This window comes from Vitis riparia, chromosome 19, assembly GCF_004353265.1.
Source record: "Vitis riparia cultivar Riparia Gloire de Montpellier isolate 1030 chromosome 19, EGFV_Vit.rip_1.0, whole genome shotgun sequence".
NCBI lineage: Eukaryota > Viridiplantae > Streptophyta > Magnoliopsida > Vitales > Vitaceae > Vitis > Vitis riparia.
The window spans coordinates 14578845-14587122 of NC_048449.1; the positions used below are offsets into that span (position 1 = coordinate 14578845).

The 8278-nt window shown below is 30.4% G+C and overlaps 1 long non-coding RNA gene across 1 annotated transcript; it reads left to right on the forward strand.

The window, feature by feature from the left end:
• The first annotated feature begins 777 nt into the window (after window positions 1-777).
• Window positions 778-966, forward strand: LOC117908651. Its single transcript, XR_004650232.1, has 2 exons — window positions 778-819; window positions 917-966. It is a non-coding gene; the product is annotated as an uncharacterized LOC117908651 (long non-coding RNA).
• Window positions 967-8278: the final 7312 nt, after the last annotated feature.

Here is an 8278-nt window from a genome sequence, read left to right on the forward strand (position 1 = left end):
GAAAAAGAAACCTAAGAAAGAAAATCACGCCATGATATTGTAGCCATTTATGTCAAACAGAATCTTCTAGATCGTCTTCGAGGCAAGAAAATTCAACACATTCCTGAAATATGAGATTAGTGTTTTAGATTTGTTCTTTATTTTTCTTGTTTGTTTTCTCAGGAATCGAAGAATGAGATTTTTTTTCGTTTTTTTTTTTCATGTTTTTGGTTTTATGGTTCATTCGATTTTTAGGAAATTTAGGAAAATTAAGCAAGAAAATGCAACACAAACTATGAGACTAGGAAATGTTTCAGATTTGTTATTTATTTTTCTTGTATGTTTTCTCAGGAACTAAAGAATGGGAATTTTTCTTCCTATTTTTGGTTTTATGGTCCATTCAATTTTTGGGAAATTTAGGAATAAACAAGAAAAATGCAACGCATTCTTGAAATATGAGACTAGGAAATGTTTCGGTTTCAGCCTTTTGAGTGTCTGAGCACAAACATCAACCTGACAGGATGATTTAGATAATTTTTGTCAAGATGTTTGGTTGTATGATGCTTTGACCTCTTGGTTGTCTAATTTGTTCCAGTTTAGCATTCTAAACCAAAGTATTTGTAGCATGCCATCCTATGTTAATAACCATTTCCCCATTCATTTTCTATTTGTGGTTTTACACACCATAATTGCTCAGATTCCTATTGTATCCTCTGTTATTTCTACCTTTTGATTTGATATAATGGTAATTATAGGTATACTTAAAAAATGCTTCTCGTTGCAATTGATGAACACCATTGAGGAACTTATGATTTTATGTATTTGCCAATTAACTTCAAAGTAAGTAAATCTTGCATGGATGGAATTTCTTTGGGGAATAAAATCACATATGGCATATGCACATCTGATTCACCTTTTTACAAATTCTGTTTTACAGAACAAATGCAATGTGGGCTATGCTTTTGTCAACATGATTGATCCTCTTCATATTGTTCCATTACATCGGGTTTGAATCCATGGATTGTAATATAATTATACTTAGTATTTTTTTCGGCTTTCAAAGGAAAGCTTCTTGTCTATAGAATTTCATAAGGTCTGCAACTGATATGGACTGAGAACTGCTAATAAGAATGTATCATATATTTCATAGGCATTCAATGGAAAAAAGTGGGAGAAGTTCAATAATGAGAAGCTGGCATCTCTTGCATATGCTCAAATTCAAGGAAAAACTGCTCTTACTGCTCATTTCCAAAACTCGAGCTTGATGAATGAGGTTATACATTGTTGCCTTATTCTATTTCATACTAATGGTCCAAATGCAGGTGATCAGGTAGGACATCTGACATAAAGTATGTTCTCTATTTTGTTATTCTTTATACTAATTGGTAATGACTATTAATGTATGATTACTTGTATACCTTTCCTTGATATTGTCCTTACTGAGGAAGGTTTATAAAATATTATATTATTATGCACAGTGATGTTATACTATTTTTTTTACTATGATTCACAATGTGCAAATGCCGATCACTCAGCTGGTATAGTTTCCATTGGAGGTCATCTCACTGACCTGGGCTCAGTTTCCCCTTGAGTGTCCCATCTTTATCATTGAAGTTTAATGCCCACTAATTGAATATGTTTGTAACCACTTAAAAAGGGCACTGGGTCCAAGTTGATGGGCTAAGAGTGCTTTGAATGAGTATATCCATTCCTGCCAATGTTATATCCGTTGTGATTCTATCCATGATAGTTTTTTGTCATTGCATCAATTAAATAGGAGAAATGCATGGTAAAATGCAGAGTCAAGATTGTGAAAAGTTAAAGCCATTAAATTCTGGGATGTGTCAATTGGAATATTTTTCGGCTATTGACTTTGTATTTTTCTTGGTTTCAATTGCATTGTAATAACTTATAGGCGAAAGTGATGTGAACCTCAATCAACATGCTTTGAGACCCAACAAACAGTATTGAAATAATTGCCCAAGAAAAATAAAATACAGATTTTTGATAGAACCCTGACCCAACGTTTATAAGTGAAACGCGAACCAAAAGTATAAGTAACAGACCTTGACCCAATGATTACAATGGAATCACGAATCAAAGGTATAAAGTTGAACGCCACAAGGAAGAATCCCTGATAAGTTCACAGTTCTTAAAGAACCAAAAGAAGAGTAAAGCCTCACCTTTTCTGATTGTTTTATTCAATAAAAATAATCCCCTATTACAATGAGTGCATTCTATTTATATGTCATGAAAAAAAACTTACTAAATATTAAAACCCTAAATAAAAGTTGATTTGGTCTGAAATTAGCAGATCCAAAATAGAAAAATAGCTAAAAAAAAACGTACTAAATATTAAAACCCTAAATAAAGGTTGATTTGGTCTTAAATTAGCATATCCAAAATAGGAAAATAGCTAAAAAACATTCTAAATAATAAAAGTCTAAAATTAAGGTAGATTTGGCCTGAAATTAGAAGCTCTAGAATATGGAATAACTTATATGAAGCTGGAAAGTCAATCAGTCATTAATCCATGCCATAAATCACGCCCAATCAAGCCAGATTAGCCCTCAATAGCTTGGATTAAATTTATTATACCTTCATCTTCTTTTGGGCCAAGCTTGGAATATCCTGCGTTAGAATCAACCCAAATCTCTTGAATTAGCCCATTAAGTGCTTCTTTAATCTTAGTAATAGGCCCAACTGGAACATGCAATGGATCCTTGAATGCTTGTTGATTCTCATCAGAAAGACTCTCCTAGATCATGCTTTTCCCTTTTTTGGTAATTTTTCTGAAAATCATACATAGAACATAACTAACCTCTTTTTCGTGTGTGGTTAGGAGCCATTCTCCATGGGTACAATATACGATAAAGGCCAGGTAAACTGCTTTCCAGAGCACTAACTGTAAGACCCTATAACTACAAAAATCATACCATATCCATCCAAATTTTTATATTTCTAAATTTTCTAGTTTCCTTTAATTTACAATTTAATTCAATTAGAAGTTCCCCACTCTTCTTCATTTACTTCCTTTGCTTCCCCATTCTTTCTGTAAAGCCTAAAAAGGTGAAACCATATTCCATCTTTTAATTGATGTTAGGTACTTACCATAGGGTCGTCTGTTGTTATACCTAGTTGCGACTATTTTAAGTTTTAATAAAATTCTTTATTTGTCAATTTAAAAATGGAACTCAAATTCCAGAATCACAAAATAATAGTACATACAAACTACCTATTTACATGGATGAATCCAAAAACATATTTGTTTTTTTATATACTCTGTAGTGATACTTATCATTTTCAAGATTCCAAGCTTCTTGTCTCAATTCTGGAGGAGTTTTTAGGGTGGGGCAAGGTAGTTTTTCAGGACCTGAAAAGAACTTGAAAGGAAATTACACCATTACCCCTCACACCATATGCAAGGCTAACCACATTAGGGGTACAATAGTCTATTAGCCATTCTCTTGCCTTTTCTCACTCACCTATTAATTTACCGAACTAAATTAATTACTCCTTTATTTGAACAAAAATGAGAAAATTTTAAGTAAATATAATAATTTTATTTTCATTCTTAAATGCATTTTTGTATTATTATTATTATTATTATTTATTTTCTAGTAATATACAGATTTTTTCAATTATATTATTTTTATGATATTTTTATTTGAAGTTTTTTATGCGAAAGTGATTTTAGGCTTGTGTTTTTACTCGAAGTGTTTTTAGTGGAAGCATTTCTGAAAGTGTCCTTAGGAGAATTACCAATCTAATGTTTCTTAAAAAATATTACAATAATGATTTTCAAAATTTTAAAAGTATTTTTTAATTTTGTTAAACATCTATTTTTTTAAAAATATTTTTTAGGTTCAAAATACTTTCTAAAACTACCGTCAATATCGAGCCTTTCTTAAAAAAAATATTATTGAGTGTTAAAATCTATTACAATATATAAATTTTGAAACTAACTTGAAATTATTTTTTAAAACGGTTTTTTTTTTTGTTATTTACAACAAAAATACTATTCAATTATTAATTAATTTTTTTTAAAAAAATTTAACTTGAAAAACAGATTTAACAAACTTTCAACAAATATCAATTTTTGAAAATTTGTTTTAAAAATAAATTATTATTTTTAGAACAAATCTTAGGTGTTTTTAATTATTTTTTATATTAAATAATAATTTTAAATATAAATAATTTTTTGAAAACTTTAATATGGGACACAAATTGGTTTTTTTTTTTTTCCTTCAATTTGTTTAAGTTAAAGTATTGTAATCGATATTTAAGTTAAAAATTTAATCACCATGTACCCAAAGATTGGGTTGTGCCAAATTTATTTTAAACCTGAATTCAGCCCATTGGCTTGCCCAACTTGAATTTTGGGTCTCACCTCAAATAAAAGTGAAGCTTGAACCTGAACCCCTTAAAAATATTTAGGCCAGGTTGGGTTAAAAATTAAATTCCTTATAATAGGCATCCAACCAAGGGAATAAGAGTACACAATGGGCATGCATTTTAGTTGGGCCTTTTTAGTCTTTTGTTTGTTGGAATGAAAGGACCCAATGGGCTTGTATTTTTAGTTGGGCCCTCCAATTATTTTTTAACCTCATCCTAAACAGTCCAAGGACCAAAAAGAAAAAAAAAATTGTTTTCTTTGAGAAGTATATCCCAATGTCTCCTAAATAAATTGTTTATATTTTACTATAAACTTTAATAAATAGAAATTTTAATATTATAATAAATAAATATTACTGCTTTTTTTTTTTTTTTTTTTTTGTTGAGAAAATCGCTTTTAATTAGTTAAAGGAAAATTTAATTAGAAAGTAGTTTAAGGAATTTGGTTAATTATGATTTAAAATTACCATAAGTTTGAAAAATAATATCTAAGTATTTATCATTGTAACATATTGACTAGAATAAGAATATTAAAATTTTAAATAATTTTTTATTTTGATAGAAAATTTAACCTATAGTTAATAAATCATTATATTATTTAAAAACAAAATTTTAATATTTTTCATCTTTTATAGAAGAACCCTAATTAAGCAAACTTAGGATCCATTTGGCATATTTTCTGAAAATTGCTTTTAAAAACTATTTTTTATTCTTTAACTTAAAAACAAGTTTTAAAAAACATAATCAAACAGACCCATATTTTTATTTTTATTTTTTAAAAAAAAAAAAACAGGTGAAAACAATTCCTACTTGTGTTTCTAAAAATTATTTTTTAGAAATATATTTTTATTTTTATTTTCTATTTTTAAAAGAAAACAATTCCTACTTGTGTGTCTAAATTATTATTTTCATTTTAATTTTAAAAATTGTTTAAAAAAAATATAAAAAAAATGTTGTTAAATGTCAAGGTCAAACACGCTTGTAGATTTTGAGTAATATGATACAAGTTGTTTGGGGTTTAAGGCAATGCCAATTGGGCAAGTGGGTTATTGCTTGCAAGTAGAGAAATGATTTTTTTTTTTTTAAATTATAATATTATAAAAAATATTTTTATTCAATATAAAATTTTGACAATTCAAGTTCCAATATTAATAGGTGAAGTGTAGAGCATATGTCCTATTTACAATGCCCTATGATTTATTTAAAAATTATTAATTTTATTATTATAAAATATTTTTTATTAATTTTTTAATAGAAAGTGAGTAATTGCCAACTAAGATTTGACTATACCAATTAAATTATATTTCTTAGCCTTTTTGAATTGAAAGTAATTTGAAAAACAAGGAAGTGTATATTTTTATTATTTTATTATAAAGAAAATTAAATAAATTAAAATGGAATATGATAAAACCTAGGTATTTTTTTATTTTTAATTATCGAGGAATCTTTTATGACCAAACCCTTAGAACTCTTCATAGAGATTCAAACCTCTAGGTACTGACCACCCATAAATTTTTTTAGTTTATGAAAAATAGTGAGAGAATTTATTAAATTAGGATTTTCACTATTTAAAAAAATTATGAAAATAAGAATAATTAGGAGAATGTGGTTAATCCAATTTTCAGCATGTTCTTTTTAGGAACACACTTTTCCTTGTAATTTTTATCCTCCTTTCCTTGGGACAAGTTTTCTCTCTGAATCTATTATGGCTCTTCTCCTTTACTACAGTTCCTGCTTTGTCATCAGTCATTCCACCAACTCAAACTCATGCCTTAGTAAATAATACATTGAATAATGCATTAGGCACTAATACAAATTCGTCATTGGAAAGTCGTAGAGAAGACTTGCAAAACCAAGTAACAGCAGTGGTTGTGGAGATGTTGAAAGAAGACTCTACTAGACTGGAAGATGTCTTAAATATTATTAGCAAAACACTTTTAGGAAACCTGGTTATACTATTGTTCTTTTTGAAAGCTTAATGAAAGTTACAGTGAAGCCATCACAATGGGTTGAATATTTGCCTTACTCTCTTCAATGGGATGTGTCATCTTCACTTTAAGCTCTCATTGAATGTGATGTTGCTCTTTAGCCCACCCAATTGACCTTGAGGACTCAAGACTTTCTTGGCACCATAAGTAACACACTAGAACTTCTTCGCCTAACAAAAATTCGAATGGTTTCATATTCCAAATAACCCATCAAGACTGAATTTGAGCTTTCTAGACGATATGGTAATAATGGAATAGCCCCACTAGTCATATTCACGGTGAATGTAGCAGAAACTGATTGCATTTCAGTAACATGTTTTGCTAATATTGCCTAGGCCCTTTTGGAATCTATGGCGAACCATTATGGACCACAATGATAATTGATTTTGGACCATATGATGTATGAATAGGAGTCTTGAAAACCAACCCTAAAATTGTGGTCCATTACCTAATGGGGCATTTGGGGTTAAGCTTTAGATATTTCAAACAACCCCTCCACTTTCTACCAATCTAGGCTAGCCTCCCATTGAGTAGTTGGAGAGCATGAGGCAAGGCATGTTCCATTATTGGAGTCTAAGAGCCCAACACATGCCCAACAATGGCATATTTTCTCCATAAAATTGCTTCATTTTCATTCTTTGAATTGCAAAATCAAGGATACAAACATGGTTTCCAACTTGTTGCCCATTTTCTACCCTTTTCAATGTTGCAATAATAGGGGTACATTCATTGAAGTGAAAAGATATCATAGCTTATCATTGTATCCCATTGAAGTGAAAAGATATCATAGTTGGAGAGCATGAGGCAAGGCATGTCCCATTTTCCTTTCTTGCACATCCCCCCCACTCTCCACCCACCTCTTCTTCCCCATATCTATAATATATTATTCCATCCTTCCAGGCTGTTTGAATCCAGTCGTCAACTATGAACTAATTTCATCAACCGTCATCTATCCATCTATGGTCATTTCAACATGTTCAACATCTTTAAACCGCTTTGCAGCAACAGAAATAGCCAATGTAATGCTCAGTAGTATGTTGTGAACATCATAGCTACTCATATCAAAGTTAGTCACCGCATTCAAGCCTCAAATGGTAATGGCATCAATGTTATAGGCGTTTGCTACTTCGTCTTAGGTGCCTGCAAAAAGAAGATGGAAAAAGAGTATCTTAAAGCAAAGTAGAGATACAAGGAAGCATTGAAAATGAAACCAGATTTCTATCAAGGTCTTGTAGCTCTATGGCAGTAGAAGTTTGAGCATGCAAAATTTCTTGGTAATATGCAATTGATAACAATGTTGATTTGGCAATATGGTCTTCTGAAGAGGTTCTACAGGTTTAAAACAAAGCTAATAACAATATGTAATTATAATATATAAACAATATGGATGAAACTGGACAGTGTTTGGAGCATTGAGGTTAAGGCTATCTTGCAGTTTAGGAAGATGGCATCTTTTGTAAAAGCAAGGAGAATAGATTTAATTGAGAAGTACTTGAATAACAAGAGAAATAAAGAAGTAGAGAAGAAAATAGGAGTTAAGAGGGAAGACTATTTAGGCAAAATTTTCAGCTTCCCAAGACAAACAACTTATAAAAAACAAAACTAATCAAAAGAAAAAAAAAACCCTCATAAAAAATGAACTTAAGGTGTTTGTGATGGGGGTTGTGAGGGTGGAGTTTGGTGGTGTGATTTTTTGGATGTGTACAATTGGGCCTTAATCATGGACTTTAGAGAATTTGTGTAGCCAGTGAAAGGCTTCTAAAACAAGACTAACCTAGTACTAACACGATACAAATTTCTCCCCCTTCCCCTAATCCCCCCCCCCCCCCCCCCCCCCCCGGCCCCGGGGAAATTTAAAACTTTAATATTTCAATGCTACATTAACTACAACAAAATTACTATAGGAATTGAAATAT